This window comes from Mobula hypostoma, chromosome 3 (genome assembly GCF_963921235.1).
Source record: "Mobula hypostoma chromosome 3, sMobHyp1.1, whole genome shotgun sequence".
Taxonomy (NCBI): Eukaryota; Metazoa; Chordata; class Chondrichthyes; order Myliobatiformes; family Myliobatidae; genus Mobula; species Mobula hypostoma.
The window spans coordinates 165567464-165583424 of record NC_086099.1 but is presented as its reverse complement, the minus strand read 5'-3'; the positions used below and the strand labels follow the sequence as shown (position 1 = coordinate 165583424).

Sequence of the window (15961 nt, the reverse complement as noted above, 5' to 3'; positions counted from 1 at the left end):
AACATGTTTAGATTGTTTGCAGAGACACAAGGAACTGTAGATGCTCAAATCTGGAGCAACAAATCCCCTGCCAGAAGAAGTCAGTGTGCCCAGCAGCACCATAAAAGAAAATAAACTGTCAATGTTTCATGCCAAAAGGACCTGAAATATTATTTTTCCTCCATAAATTTGCCCCACATCCTGGGTTCCTCTGGCAGTTAGTTTATTACTTTAGGCTGCTTGTCACTGCCATGACAAAATAAATGTGAAATGTGGACAAATTTTCTGCTTCAATACAGATTTTGCTTTATTTAAAAATAATTAGGTAAATTTCATATCACTTAGTAAAAGCTCACCTGCAAAACATTTCTTTTGCCTTAGTACTGATTTTATTACAGTATAATGTATGCAGATTAAGGAGACTTGGAATATGTGGTTCCTTCCTAGAGAATTGGAATGCTGTACAGATCATATTGAATTCTCCATAACATTGGAAACCAGAATGAAATGGGCAGTCAAACACCTTCTGCAGTTATTGGAAGCTTGATAGTAGACATATGATTTCAGTCATGAATCCTGGACTTCCCTGCATACTGCAGACCATTACTTTAATTGTTTTGCTAACTCAGTTTTCCTTCTGATGCTGTCACGTTCCCATCGTTCATTCAGCAGAATAGGCAACTTTTTACTGCATAGAGCTGAAATGAATGAAATAAGGCACTGGAGGTGCAGAGCATTTTTTTTCCAGAGCAGTAAGTGCTGAGTCAATTTGCAAAATTATCTGTACCAGCTGTCAAGTTACAAATCAAGGAGTAACTGGGGGATGTTGTGAATGCAGTTTCTTGGAGATGTATTAAATGTAACCAAACAAGTTCATTTTACTGGAATGTTTTGGTGTATTTTTTGCAATTTTTGTGTATGACTTTCTTCATCTGGGTGCTCTTGCTGAATATGCTTCTGCATCTGCAGTGAACTTTTTTAAAAGTCATGTTGTTGGTCATGTTGTTTATGCAACTGATAGAGACAAGTTGACAGTGCTTAATTGCTGCAATTAATCAACAACTCCATTTTTGCTGTTTCATACAACTACAAGAGCGGTAGCTGGCAAACTAGATGAACTTAGTCATTCTTTTTCCTCAAGCAATTTCTATTTTATGAATGCTGACTAGCCTTATTTAAATAATATGATCACACCAGCAGATGAACGCAGCAAGAAATCTTTGGAAGTTCATTATTTAAGCTTAGATTTTTGTACATGTTCCACTCCACTTTATTTTCAAATAGATTTGGAGTTCTGCATGTGAAAAAACTGCTCAAGATCTGATGGAAATGCACTTGGATGTATTTTTCTGCACTCAGCATTAGCAGAGATAGAAACATGCACTTCAAACAAATGGGCGCATAGTCTCTGTCTGATGCGTGACAGTCCTGGGTGTCACTTTCCCTAAGGGCATAATTTGGACAAGTCACACAGGTTCTAACAAGTACAAGGAGTCACACATTATGCTAATGTAGTCTTTTGTGGCTTTCCTTATTACTTCCATTACCATCAAGGGAAGGGTTTCATTAGGATTCATGTGCATTTTGACCAACAACACTTTTCCTGCCAGTTGTTGTTTCACACGAAGAGCATCTTGGTGAAGATGCACCTGAGAAATTGCCATTGCTTAGTGTAATTATGCTGTGAGAAACTACTATGTTCATTGAATTTGTTGTTGTTGTTTTATGCAACAGATCAAGGGAATATTCTTAAAGTAGACCATTGCACTATTGAACATAATGCAGGAGGTCATGTTCAGCCAACAGTTACAACTATAAAATATTACAAATTATAAAGCCACATTCAATAATTTCATTTAATATCAGAGAATTGGATACAATATACATCCTGAAATTCTTGCTCTTCGCAGACATTCCCGAAAACAGAAGAGTTCCCTTAAAGAATGAGTGACAGTAAAAATGTTAGAAGCCTAAAGCCCCCTCTCACACACAAGTAGCAGCAAAGCAACAATCCTCCCACCAAGCAAGCAACAGTAAAGCCCCCAAGAAAGACCATGATCTGCAGTACAACACAAACTAATTGTTCACCCGACAATTCAACAAACGACAGACTCTCTCACTCCCTAATAAAGGAAAAAAGAGGTGTCTCCTTTCACAGCGGGAGGGGAGACGTACAAAACAACTCACTGATTTACAATGATAAAGTCTGTTGCACTGCTTTTTTCCCCCAAGTTCTCTCACCCGAGAATTGGCAACAAACTCCTCCCACCACCGAGAGAGAGAGTGTGATTTGTTGTGTACAGAGCCTCTGACAGCTGATCTGCTGCTCCCGATATCCTGTGACACTTCAGGTGGCAGCACTGGCATAGAATCAGCCTGTTGACAGGGCTGCGAAACCTCGGAACCACGAAGTACACTGGTCTTCTAGGCCGTGTCCTTGGGATTTCGAAAAGTGGCCAGTCGTGAGCCTCCAGGAGCAGGTCCCACCACTGCAAAGAACCGAAGTCTAAGTGTAACTCCAGGTTAGGATCTTCAATAGAACCCCATCTACCCTGAAAAGAAAAAAAGAGCGACATCAAAGTAGAAATTAAGCTGCATCTGCAGATGAACTCAAATGAGTCGCCATTGAATGCCATCGTAACTCCACCTCCATCTATGTACATTCAATAAAAAAATCCTTTTATTTGAACATAGTAATAGATACTTTGAAAGCCAGCAATGTGTCGAACTTATTTCCACCATGTTCCATAGCAAACAACAAATAAATCAGAGTGGATCAGTCATAAGCACATTTATTTTACTTGCAGCAAGGGAAATCTAGCACCGCGCGAGCTGGTGATAGCTTTGAAAATACAGACAGCATAGTCTCTCCTTTTACACAAGTGCGGCTACCCACACCTCAGTTCAAGGACAGGGTACAATCATTCCTCTGCTTAATCAGTGTACTTGGTATTCTTCCAGTAACTGAATCCTACAGTTTATCATACACTCAGTGTCCATCGGCATAATGTTGCACGAACACTAGTAGCAAAGCACTCTTGTACAATACAGGTTCTATTTGGTTACAGACAGAAATGCCATTTTGTTATTACATTTCCATATTCCCTCCTTTTTACACTACATTTCATCAAATACAGTAATTGAAATATATAAATATATAAAGCAATGATGCAATTTCAATGCCCAACCCAAAATTCCCTTTTTATCCACCTACTTCAACAAGCAGCCATTCCTTTCCTTACTATCCTTTCCTTTGTCCTGTTATTTCTAACAAAAATCATTAAAGAATAACAGCTATTATTATGATACTGTGATGCACAACAGTTACCCACCATCCTCCCAGCGTCCGGAATGTCCACCATCCATCTCCCGCAGGGTAGTGGTTGTGATACTGATCTCCTGCTTTCTTCGTCTCTTTGGTAGCTTCTCGGATGTGGTTTGCCAAGTTAGTTATTTTTTCTGATTCATCAATTATGTTAGTAGAGCATTCTTGCTCCATCAGGGCACAAGTGCCCCCTTTTCTGATAGAATAAAATCCAAAGCCATTCTGGTCTGTAACAGCCACTAATTCTGCCGACAACTTGGTTAATGTTTGTTGGGTTTGATCAAAGGCATGGTGGTCTCATTCACTATTTTCTCCAAAGCTGATGCGTATTGATCATTTCCCAGGACAGCCTAGCAGTCCCATATCCCAGAAAGGGAATCATCCAGAACCTCTTGGCCTCTGTTATGGACTTCTGGTATACACACAGTAAGTCCCCCAGGAATGCAGGTAATAGTAGCTCGCATATTACAAAATAAATCTCATCCATATAAGTTTACAGGCACATCCGGAGAAAGTAGAAAGTTATTATATAAACCTCCACCGGGTCTGATTTCAGGACATTAATAGGCTGTGACCCTTTTTAGGTTATACAATATTTTCCATACTAGACCTTGGTGTGGGATTGTCCTCTATCATCATAGAACAGATGGCTCCTCTGTCCATCAGAAACGGTTGGCATTATCCACTTAGCCCATCTAGGCAATTCTCCCACCCATCCCTTCCCATAGTCATCAAACGTATACTGTGCTGGTGTCCCTTTATTTGGGACAGGGAAAGACTCCCCTTGTCCCATTATTACTAATTTCTAGTCTCTCTTCCCCCAACTTACCATATTTTCTATTTCTTTTGCTAACTATATTGTCCTGAAGGGATTAAATTTAAGAGCTGTTTCCACAAATCTCACCCTTAAATACTCTTTTTACCGGTGCGTCCCTGACACCAGACTTTAGCTGACTCTGATGCTTTTACCATTCAGATTTCAGGTGTCATAGAGTCATAGAAAAGTACAGCTCTGCAACAGGCCCTTCAGCCCATCTAATGCATAACCATTTTAATTACCTACTTCTATCGACCTGCACTCGGACTATTGCCCTCCATACCCTTGCCATCCATTGTACCTATCCAAACTTCTCTTAAACTTTGAAATTAAGCTTGCCTACTCTACTTGTGCTAGCAGCTTGTTCCACACCCTCATGACCCTCTGAGTGAAGAAGTTTTTCCTCATGTACCCCTTAAACACTTCATCTTTCACCCTTAACCCATGACCTCTGGGTGTAATCCATCCAACCTCAATGAAAAATGTTATCTTGCATTTACCCAATCTATACCCTTCATAATTTTGTATACCTCTATCAAATCTCCCCTCAATCTTCTACCATCCAAGGAATAAAGTCCTAACCTATTCAGTCTTTCCTTTAAACTCAGGTCTTTTAGTCCTGGCAACATTGTGGTAAATTTTCTCTTTACACTTTCAACCTTATTTGTACCTTTCCTATAGGTAGACCAAAACTGCACATAATACTCCAAATTAGCCCTCACAAATATCTTATACAACTTCAACATAACATCCCATCTCCCGTACTCAGTACTTTGATTTACAAAGGCTAATATGCAAAGCACTCCTGTACAATACAGGTCCGTTCTGTTACAGACAAAATTAACATTTTGTTGCTATAGATAAAGTACATTTCTGCAAATGCATTGACAGTTATGCTGAAGTAAGGAATTATGAGACTGTGGAAGAAAATCATTGCATTATTTACTTCTTGTAGATTTTTAAACTTTTTATACAGCATAATTTTAAATTCTCAGGAATTGATTCAGTCTGTGCCTTAAAGTTAAACATCATACAGAATTTTTCAACTTATTGAGCCAAAATACACTAGATCTGGATTGTTGTTCTGAATCTCCACCAGATACTCCCATATCCGTATTAACCTAATATAATGCTTTATGTGCCACTGGGATCTGGTGGTGTTACAAGGCAATGTGAGGATTCTGTAGCAACTAAGTCTCAGGTGGTATCCAGCTTAGTACATGTTGTCAGAATACGTCTGACAAGTTTAAACAGAAAACAATGAATATCAAGATGTAAAATCAGTTCATGAAACTAAGAAGCATCAAGTGACAGAAAATCATGGTGGGAGTTATCAAGCGGTCTACAAGCATTAATATTAGTGTTGATCTTGTAATTAAACAGGAAATTAGAGATGCAAAGTTATTGCAGTTGCCATGGTGACTTTCATCTACATGTGGACTGATCAAATCAAATTAGCTCTAATAATGTGGACAAATTATACAGATTAGTGTTTTAGATCAGTATAGTGATAAGTAGGAGACAGCCTAACCTAGACTGGGCAATGAGAAGCATTTATTTAATAATCTGGTTGTTTTGGAGTCCTTCAAAGAAGAGTGGCCATAAGATGTTGAATTTTCCATTATGGAGAAAAGTGAGGAATTGCAATCTGAAACTAAGTTCCTGAATCTAACCAAATGATACTATAGGGCATTGAGGAGTGAATTATCTATTAAATACTGAGGAGTATCCATGAAGTATGACTGTTAGTAGAAAATAGCTAATATTAGAACAAATGCTGCAGCTGCAATATGGAAATGGCAAATATAAAATGTAGGCCTTCAATGCAAGAGGTTTTGAGTACAGGGGTAAGTATGCCTTACTACATTTAAATGGGAGTTTGGTAAGGCCACACCTAGAGTAGTATGTGCAGAAGAAAAGATATACTTACCATAGATGAGTGCTACAGAAGATCTTCATCAAATTCCTGGCATGTAAGTATGTTATTTGAGGAGACATTTAGTTATCTAGGACTGTATTCACTAGAGATTAGAAGAATTTAAGGAGAACTCATTGAAATGTTCAAAACTCTGACCATTCAATAAGCTGACAGGAGGGAGAATGATTTTCCTGACTGGGCGAGGGGGACAAGGAGTCACAGTCTCAGGATATAGAATAAGACTTTTAGGATCAAAAGATATAGGAGCAGAATTAGGCCTCTTGGTCCATCAAGTCTGCTCCACCATTTCATCATGGCTGATCCATTTGCCCTCTCAGCCTCAATCTCCTGCCTTCTCCCTGTATCCCTTCATGCCCTGACTAAACAAGAATGCATTAACTTCTGCCTTAAGTATACCCAATGACTCGGCCTTCACAGCCGCCTGTGGCAACAAATTCCATATATTTACCACTCTCTGGCTAAAGAAATTCCTCCTCATCTCCATTCTAAAAGGACGCCCCTTTATTCTGAGGTTGTGTCCTCTGGTCTTAGTCTCTCTCACCATAGGAAACATCATCTTCACATCCACTCTATCAAGGCCTTTCAAACATTCAATAGGTTTCAATGAGGTCACCCCTCATTCTTCTGAATTCCAGTTAGTAGAGGTGCAGAGCCATCAAATGCTCCTCATAAGACAAGCCTTTCAATCTCAGAATTGCTTCCATGAGCTTCCTTCGAACCCTCTCCAGTTTCAGCACATCCTTTCTTCGATAAGGGGCCCAAAACTACTCACAGTGCTCCATGTGAGTCCTCACCAGTGCTTTATAAAGTCTCAATATTACATCCTTGCTTTTATATTCTAGTCCGCTTGAAATGAATGCTAACATCACATTTGCCTTCCTCACCATCAACTCAACCTGCAAATTAACCTTTAGGGAATCCTGTATTTGGACTCCTAAGTCCCCTTTGTACCTCAGATTTTTGAATTTTCTCTCCACTTAGAAAATAGTCTACGGTTTCATTTCTTCTACCAAAATGCATGATCATACACTTCCTGACACTGTATTCCATTTGCCACTTCTCTGGTCCATTCTCCTAACCTGCCTAAGTCCTTCTGTAGCCTCTCTAGTTTCTCAAAATTGCCTGCCCCTCTACATAAAACCGATATAACAGGACATTTGTTCACCTGGGCTATGGTAAATCTATGCAATTCTTTAACACAAAAGATCATGGAGGTAACGTCATTACATCTAATTGAGAAAGAGATAATTATATTGCTAAAATTCATCTGGAGGCATGGGAGGAAAGTGGAAATTGATAATGTGTAGGAGCACGTTTGAAGGACTGAAGAGCCTGTTCCTGCACCTAATTTTCCATGTTTGTACTGAGCTTTGTCATATGTCAAAGCTGTCAAGGCATGTAAATATCTCTGTCATTCAGTATATTAAAAGTTAATTGAAACTGATTTAAATGATTAAAGCATAAACATTAAAACATTTTAGGTTCACTAAAAGCACATACATTCACTCAATATCATTAAAAACATTAAACTAAAGTAAAATTTATCGAAAGCATGGCCCTAGTTATTCAACAGGCAGTAAATCCCTGTTAAAATAAACGTAGCCTTCCTTTCTGCACTGAGGATGTGGTCGAGTATCAGAGAGGTGGATTCTCCAGTGTACCGCAAAGGAACCTCAGCAAGACTGAGCTCTGCTGTTTCACTGCAGTGGATATGTTGCCATCTATCTTTCAATAAATCTTGGGTTTACTGTGGGTTTACATTAGCTCAGGACTGATCTCATTGCAAATGGCTGAACACTGATGCTTTCACCTGGAACTGTCAGCAACATCCAACGTGATTCAGCCCTTTAATGATCTAAGCATTGGAACTTAGATTATGATTCATACTGAACAAATCAATACAGTCTGCAATCATTTTTCATATTGTCAACATTGACCATTTTTTTCTAATTTGCATCTGGTTTTGTGATTTTTTTTTATATTTAGACTGGACACATCAAAAGCCAATAATAAAATCAATATTTATCTGGCATCTGTAAATTCAGATAAACCAGCATATGTGCTATTAACTGTCAGTTCAGAATTAGCTGACAAGAGGCAAGATCATCTCGAAAGGTAGAGACAAATCTCCAGCTCAGTCCATTTCTCCCCTTAGTTCATTTTTCCTCCAACTGCAAACTTAGCTGAGACCAGCAAAACTTACCTCCTGAGAAAAAAAACTTAAAAATCAGTTAATGCCATCTAATATATTGGCTTCTGGCACCTTAATTAATGGGCACTATTTAAAATGCTACTGAAATATCTTGGGAACTGGATCTGGTTTACATCTGCATTGCTCAGAGCTTTGCTTTGAGAAGACATTTTACTAAGTATACAACAGTAGAATCCAGTATATCCAACACTGCCACCCAGGATTTTATTTGCTTATATTAGCAAAAAGGTTTCTGAAAAAGAAATAGTCGTGTCTGTTTATTGGCTAAGGATGCACAATAAATTAATCTCAAAAGCAAAATACCGTGGAAATTAAAAGTTTGAGGTAACAATAAAAAATGCTAAAAACTCTTAGCAGGTCAAGTAGCATCTTTGGAGAAAGAAACAGATTCTGCATTTTAGGTCAGTGATCTTCATCAGGTCTGCTATTTCTAGCAGTTACCATTTGTCTGTGATAAATTAATTTGATGAATCACTATAGATTCATTGGTAAAAGCTGCAAGAGCTTATCGCCACCCTAAACATTTGAAACATTAAAGGTACGTTTACATCTTCACTGGCCAGTAACCTTACAAACTGGTTTACCCACTAGTGAAGATCCACAATTGATCTGATCACAATGAATAGACAATCCAGAATATCGCCAAAATGATAAGGACAAAAATTTGATGCATTAAAACATTGACATAATTTGGAAAGTACTGTGAGGTTGATTTTAAAGAGTTCAAAATTCATCAGTAATTGTGCACAGAGGACAAGAACACTGCGATCTCAAGAGGAATCAACCCAGTTGTAATTGTTGGGAATTTCATTGTTCCATACTTACTTGGAGAAGTGCTTGAGGTACTGAAAGGACTAACGTTCTGATTCACTGTGACATCCACATGTTTTCATAGCAATAGTCCTACAATGATTAACCTTCTACTTCTGAGTACCCATAATGATAAAGGGAAGACATACCTCTGAATGTATCCCAGTTCATTGCAGCCAGTGCTTGGGGCCGGAGGTCCCATCTCTGAATGCCAATACTTGTCTGCAATAGAGTTTGAAACTCTCCCCCTTTGATTCAGGGACAGGAATGCAGCCAACAAGCTAAGTTTGGTTAGCACCGTTCATATATAATGAGCACGTTATGAAAAACACATTCTATGGCCTGTTCTTCCTGTTGATTGAGGTTATGTAGGGTATGTTTTCAGACTCTACTCTGTGCAGCCTACTTGAAACCTAGTGAAAATTTCTGGACTGGTCCAACACAATGTAAATTCTGCCCTCTCGAAAAGAAATGGAGTTATGGTGTATGCTGAGTAAATTAGCAGTTGTTATGAGTGAAATTAAAACTTGATTTTCCTTGTCATTCATCTTCTCTGACTGTAAGGGTTGGGGCCAGAAGTTTGCAAATGCCAAATTTTCAGGTAAATGGATGCTTGCCCCATGCAAAGCAGGCATTCTTCTCAGTGAGCACCATGTTTTGAAGCTCTTGATACACTTCCTCATACCCCACAACTACTTAGGAATTTTCTGTCACATTTTAAGAGCAGAATTTGCCTTTTAAAATGACCATTCTCTTAAGTGCTGAACTGCTTCACTGTTGCACCTTTAGTGGAAGAACAACCTTTCTTTGGTCTTTGATGTTGCTGTTCTTTCATCTTCACCATAAGACATAGGAGCTGTGTCAGGCCTTTCGGCCCATCAAGTCTGCTGTGCCATTTCATCATGGCTAATCCATTTCCCTCTCAATCATCTAAGATGACTATCCAGCGTACAACAGTTCACCACCCCTGTGAGTTAGCAATCTCTGCATTCATGGCATATGGAGCCAAAATACGTAATTTCAATGGGAAGGTCTTCTTGAATCTGATATTATTGCTTCACTAAGCAGCCAGCAGAGATGTACCCAGCCGACTGCTAAATCATCGACATCATGGTGCAACTCGAGGTGGCAGTGCCTCACAATCCTGGTTCAATCCTGATTTTGGGTGCTGTCTGTGTCGAAGTTACGCTTTCAACCCATGACCATGTGAGCTTCCTCTTGGTCCCCTGTTTTCCATTCACTTTGCAGCTGTTCCAATATCACAGGGCTAGGCTCATTGTTTCTCAGCAAGCAGTCTGGAGATCTGCAGTGCTGCTCATTAAAACTGAGAACTCTTTCATTAATGAAAGCTTTTATCTATGCATGTGAGCAATCTGAAATTCCCAGCTGGTTCACCCTCGAACATTAATAAGCAATTTATGCATTTTTGTTGCCTCAGTAGTAACTGGAACAGAGAATGCAATAGGGTAAAAGACTGAGTTCTTAGAATTAGCTCAGCATGCCTCTGCCCAACAGTTTCATTGCAATTTATTTTAACTCTTTCATAGATGGGCAGCACAAGAAAATGTTCCTATAGCTGATGAGTTAAAAATGTAAACTGTATATTGAGGTTTAATGCAATGACTTCATCAAATTTTAATATGCATAGAAAACTGGGTATAGAGTAAGAAAAGGAAAGGTGGGGTGGGGGAAGGACAAAGGGAAGTTCTCTATAAAGGTAAATGGAATTTGTTTCTTTGTTATTTCAGTTAACATTAATGTTTTCATAAATTTGTATAATCTTGGTGTTTCAAATTAATAGGACATTTTTATGTGTATGTTTCTCTACAGTTTCTAAATATCTCCTTCAGGAGCTGATAGTGGGCCATCAAGTTGGTCTTTGGGTGGGGCTATGGTTTCTGCACCCTGCCTATGTACTTCCCCCTACACTGGTCTGTCCTGCTAAATGACTGTGGCCACAGGCATCTTGCAAGAGGTGAATGTGAGGCAAAGCCTAGGTTCAGTGCTGTCTGGCCCAGTGTCAGACTCTGCTGTACTTTAATGACCCGATGTTTGCTTTATAACCACTTTGTTCCACACTACCTCACTCCCAAAATAGAATGTCTGTCCACAATCCATACTAGAGTCACCCATTGTTTTCCAGCTGACCTTCAGGTACCAATCTTTGATAATCTCATTTTACAGCACGTGGCCTGTAGCCTTCCACACTGCGAGATGCCGTGTGTTCCTCTGAATATTTATTAAATATTATGAGAGTACCTGCTTCTACCAGTTCTTCAGGTAAAGCATTCCGGACTTGACCGTGCTCAGGCTCGAAAAATTCCTCCTCAAAATCCATTTTGAATCATGAATGAGGAGACATAGTTCCAAGTTAAAGAACTGATTGTTTAAAACTGGAGTGTGTAAAATTTTCTTCTTGCAGAGAGTGGTAAATATCAAGAATTTTCTACCCTAGAGGTTTGTGAAGGTTAAATTATTATAAGTATTTAATGTGAGTAAATAGATTTTCGGAAGATCAGAATATTGAGGACTACGGGGAAAATGCACAGTATTTATGTCTAAGTAGATCAGTTATGTTCATACTGAATGGGGGGGTAGGCTTAAGTGGTCTATACTTGCTCCCATTTTCTTGTATTCTTGTACCTTTCACCTTAAGCCCATGTCCATAAGGCCATAAGATAGGAGCAGAATTAGGCCATTTGGCCCACTGAGTCTGCTCCACCATTCAATCATAGCTGATCCTTTTTTCCCCTCCTCAGCCCCACTCGCTGGCCTTCTCCCCGTAATCTTTGATGCCGTGGCCAACCAAGAAGCTATCAATCTCCATTTTAAATACACCCAATGACCTGGCCTCTGCAGCTACATGTGGTAACAAATTCCACCGCAGGTTCAGAGGAGGTTTACAAGGATGATTCTGGAAATGAAAAGGTTATCGTATGAGGAACGTTTGATGGCTCTGGGTCAGTACTCGCTGGATTTTAGAAGGATGAGGAATGCGGGGGGGTTCTTATTGAAACCTTTTGAATGTTAAAAGGCTTAGAGAGAGTAGAGGTGGAAAGGATATTTCCCAGGGTGCAGGAGTCTAGGACAAGAGGGTACACCCTTTGGGTGGGGAGGCACCTAACTCATTTCCCAGGGTGCAGGAGTCTAGGACAAGAGGGTACACCCTTTGGGTGGGGAGGCATCTAACTCATTTCCCAGGGTGCAGGAGTCTAGGACAAGAGGGTACACCCTTTGGATAGAGAGGCATCTAACTCATTTCCCAGGGTGCAGGAGTCTAGGGCAAGAGGGTACACCCTGTGGATAGAGAGGCATCCAACTCACCATCCTCTGACTGTAGAAATTTCTCTGCAGCTGTGGTCATTTTGGTAGCAGTTTACATCCCACCTCAGGCCTATGTCAAGCAGGCTTTACACGGTCTGAGTAATGGGAGCAACATGCACAAAACAGCTCACCCTAACGCCTTCACCATCGTTTTGGGAAATGTTAACCAGGCCAGTCTGAAAAATTCACTTAGCAACTACCATCAATAGATCACTTGCAATACCAGAGGAGACAACACACCGGACCATTGCCACACCATCATCAAGAATGCCTACCATGCTATTCCATGGCCTCATTTCGGGAAGTCTGATCACCTAGCTGTACTTCTACTCCCTGAGTGTAGGCAGAGACTGAAGACTGCAGTGCCAGCAGTGAGGACTAAGAAGGTATGGACAAGGGAAGCACAGGAGCGCCTACAGGACTGCTTTGAATCAGTGGACTGGACTGTATTCAGGGATTCATCTTTGAACCTGGATGAGTATGCTGCAGTTGTTACTGACTTCATTAAAACCTGTGTGGATGAGTGTGTGCCTACAAAGACTTACTGTACATTCCCAAACCAAAAGCCGTGGATGAACCAGGAGGTACGTCGTCTGCTGAAGGCTAGATCTGGCAACCCAGGCCTGTACCAGAAAATCAGGTATGATTTGTGGAGGCCTATTTCAAGGGTGAAGAGAAAATTTCAAACGAGGTTGGAGGAGACATCAGATGCACAGCAACTCTGGCAGGGTCTGCAAGATATTACTTCCTACAAAGTGAAACCCAATAGTATGAATGGCAGTGATGCTTCACTACCAGATGAACTCAATGCCTTCTATGCACACTTTGAAAGGGAGAACACAACTACAGCTGCGAAGATCCCTGCTGCACCTGATGACCCTGTGATCTCTGTCTCAGAGGCTGATGTTAGACTGTCCTTAAAGAGAGTAAACCCTCGCAAGACGGGAGGTCCAGATGGAGTACCTGTTAAGGCTCTGAAAACCTGTGCGAACCAACTAACAGGAGTATTCAAGGACATTTTCAACTTCTCACTGCTACGGGCAGAAGTTCCCATTTGCTTCAAAAAGGCAACAATTATACCAGTGCCTAAGAAGAATAAAGTGAGCTGCCTTAATGACTATCGCCCGGTAGCACTCACATCGACAGTGATGAGATACTCTGAGAGGTTGGTCATGACTAGACTGAACTCCTGCCTCAGCAAGGACCTGGACCCATTGCAATTTGCCTATTGTCACAATAGGTCAATGGCAGATGCAATCTCCATGGCTCTTCACATGGCTTTAGACCACCTGGACAACATAAACACCTACGTCAGGATGCTGTTCATCAACTATAGCTCAGCATTTAATACCATCATTCCCACAGTCCTGATTGAGAAGTTGCAGAATCTGGGCCTCTTTACCTCCCTCTGCAATTGGATACTCAACTTCCTAACCGGAACGCGACAGTCTGTGTGGATTGGTGATAACATGTCCTCCTCGCTGATGATCAACACTGGCGCACCTCAGGGGTGTGTGCTTAACCCACTGCTCTACTCTGTATATACCCATGACTGTGTGGCTAGGCGTAGCTCAAATACCATCTATAAAATTTCTGATAATACAACCATTGTTGGTAGAATCTCAGGTGGTGACGAAAGGGCGTACAGGAGTGAGATATGCCAACTAGTGGAATGGTGCCACAGTAACATCCTGGCACTCAACGTCAGTAAGGCGAAAGAGCTGATTGTGGACTTCAGGGAGGGTAAGACGAAGTAACACATACCAATCCTCATAGAGGGATCAGAAGTGGAGAGAGTGAGCAGTTTCAATTTCCTGGGGGTCAAGATCTCTGAGGATCTAACCTGGTCCCAACATGTCGATATAGTCATAAAGAAGGCAAGACAGCGGTTATACTTTATTAGGAGTTTGAAAAAATTTGGCATGTCAACAAACACATTCAAAAACTTCTATAGTTGTACCATGGAGAGCATTCTGACAGGCTGCATCACTGTCTGGTATGGAGGAGCTACTGCACAGGACTGAGAGAAGCTGCAGAGGGTTGTAAATCTAGTCAGCTCCATCTTGGGCACTATCCTACAAAGTACCCCGGACATCTTCAGGGAGCGGTGTCTCAGAAAGGCAGTGTCCATTATTAAGGACCTCCAGCACCCAGGGCATGCCCCTTTCTCACTGTTACCATCAGGTAGGAGGTACAGAAGCCTGAAGGCACATACTCAGTGATTCAGGAACAGCTTCTTCCCCTCTCCCATCCGATTCCTGAATGGACATTGAAGCTTCGGACACTACCTCACTTTTTTTTTGATATACAGTATTTCTGTTTTTGCATTTTTTAAAATCTATTCAATATACATAATTGATTTACTTGTTTATCTATTATTGTTTTATTTTATTTATTATTATTTTTCTCTCTGCTAGATTATGTATTGCGTTCAACTGCTGCTGCTAAGTTAACAAATTTAAAGCCACATGCCGTTGATAATAAACCTGATTCTGATCTCTGTTTTAAATGGACGCCCCTCTACCCTGAGGCTGTGCCCTCTTGTCCTAGAATTCCCACATCTACTCTGTCTAGGCCTTTCAACATTTGACAGGTTTCAATAGAATCCCCCTCATCCTTCTAGGTTCGAGCGAGTATAGGCCCAGGGCCATCAAACTTTCCTCATATGATAACCCTTTCATTTCTGGAAATATCCTCGTGAACCTCCTCTGAACACTCTCCAATGCCAGCACATCTTTTTTTCGATAAGGAGCCCAAAACTGTTGACAATACTCAAGGTGAGGCCTCACCAGTGCCTTATAAAGCCTCAGTATCATATCCCTGCTCTTTTATTCTAGAGCTCTTGAAATGAATGCTAACATTGTATTTGCCTTCCTCACCACCGACTCAACCTGCAAGTTAACCTTTGGGGTGTTCTGCACAAGGACTCTCAGGTTTTTGGATTTTCTTCTTGTTTAGAAAATAGTCTGCACATTTATTTCTTCTACCAAAGTGCATAACCATGCACTTGCCAACATTGTATTTCATTTGCCACTTTCTTTGCCATTCCTAATTTGTGTCAGTCCTTCTGCAGCCTTCCTGTTTCCTCAACACTACCTGCCCCTCCACCAATCTTCATATCATCTGCAAACTTGGCAACAAAACCATCAATTCCCTCATTTAAATTATTGCTAGACAGTATAAAAAGAAGCGGTCCAACACCAACCCCTGCGGAGCACCACTGATACTCACCCTGCTGGCTGCAATTTTGTTCTATCATTTGCCTGCCCTTCCTGACAGTTTGACTGCATGCTATCTTTGTTTTTTCACCATTGTCCTATCCTGAGTCCCTTCACTCCTGTTCCCATCCTCTGCCAAAATAATCTCAACCCTCCCCAACAGCTGTAACAAACCTGCCCGCGAGAATATTGGTCCCCCTCGGGTTCAGGTGCAACCTGTCCTTTTGTACAAATCATACCTCACCAGAAGAGATCCCAATGATCCAAACACCTGAAGCCCTGCCCCCTGCACCAGCAGCTCAGCCACAAATTTATCTGCCAAATCATCCTGCTTCTA

At 40.8% G+C, this 15961-nt stretch overlaps 1 protein-coding gene across 1 annotated transcript in view; it reads left to right on the top strand.

The window, feature by feature from the left end:
- Positions 1-15961, top strand: part of LOC134344369 (E3 ubiquitin-protein ligase HECW1-like) — a 485729-nt gene that overhangs the window by 168713 nt on the left and 301055 nt on the right. The window lies entirely within an intron of this gene.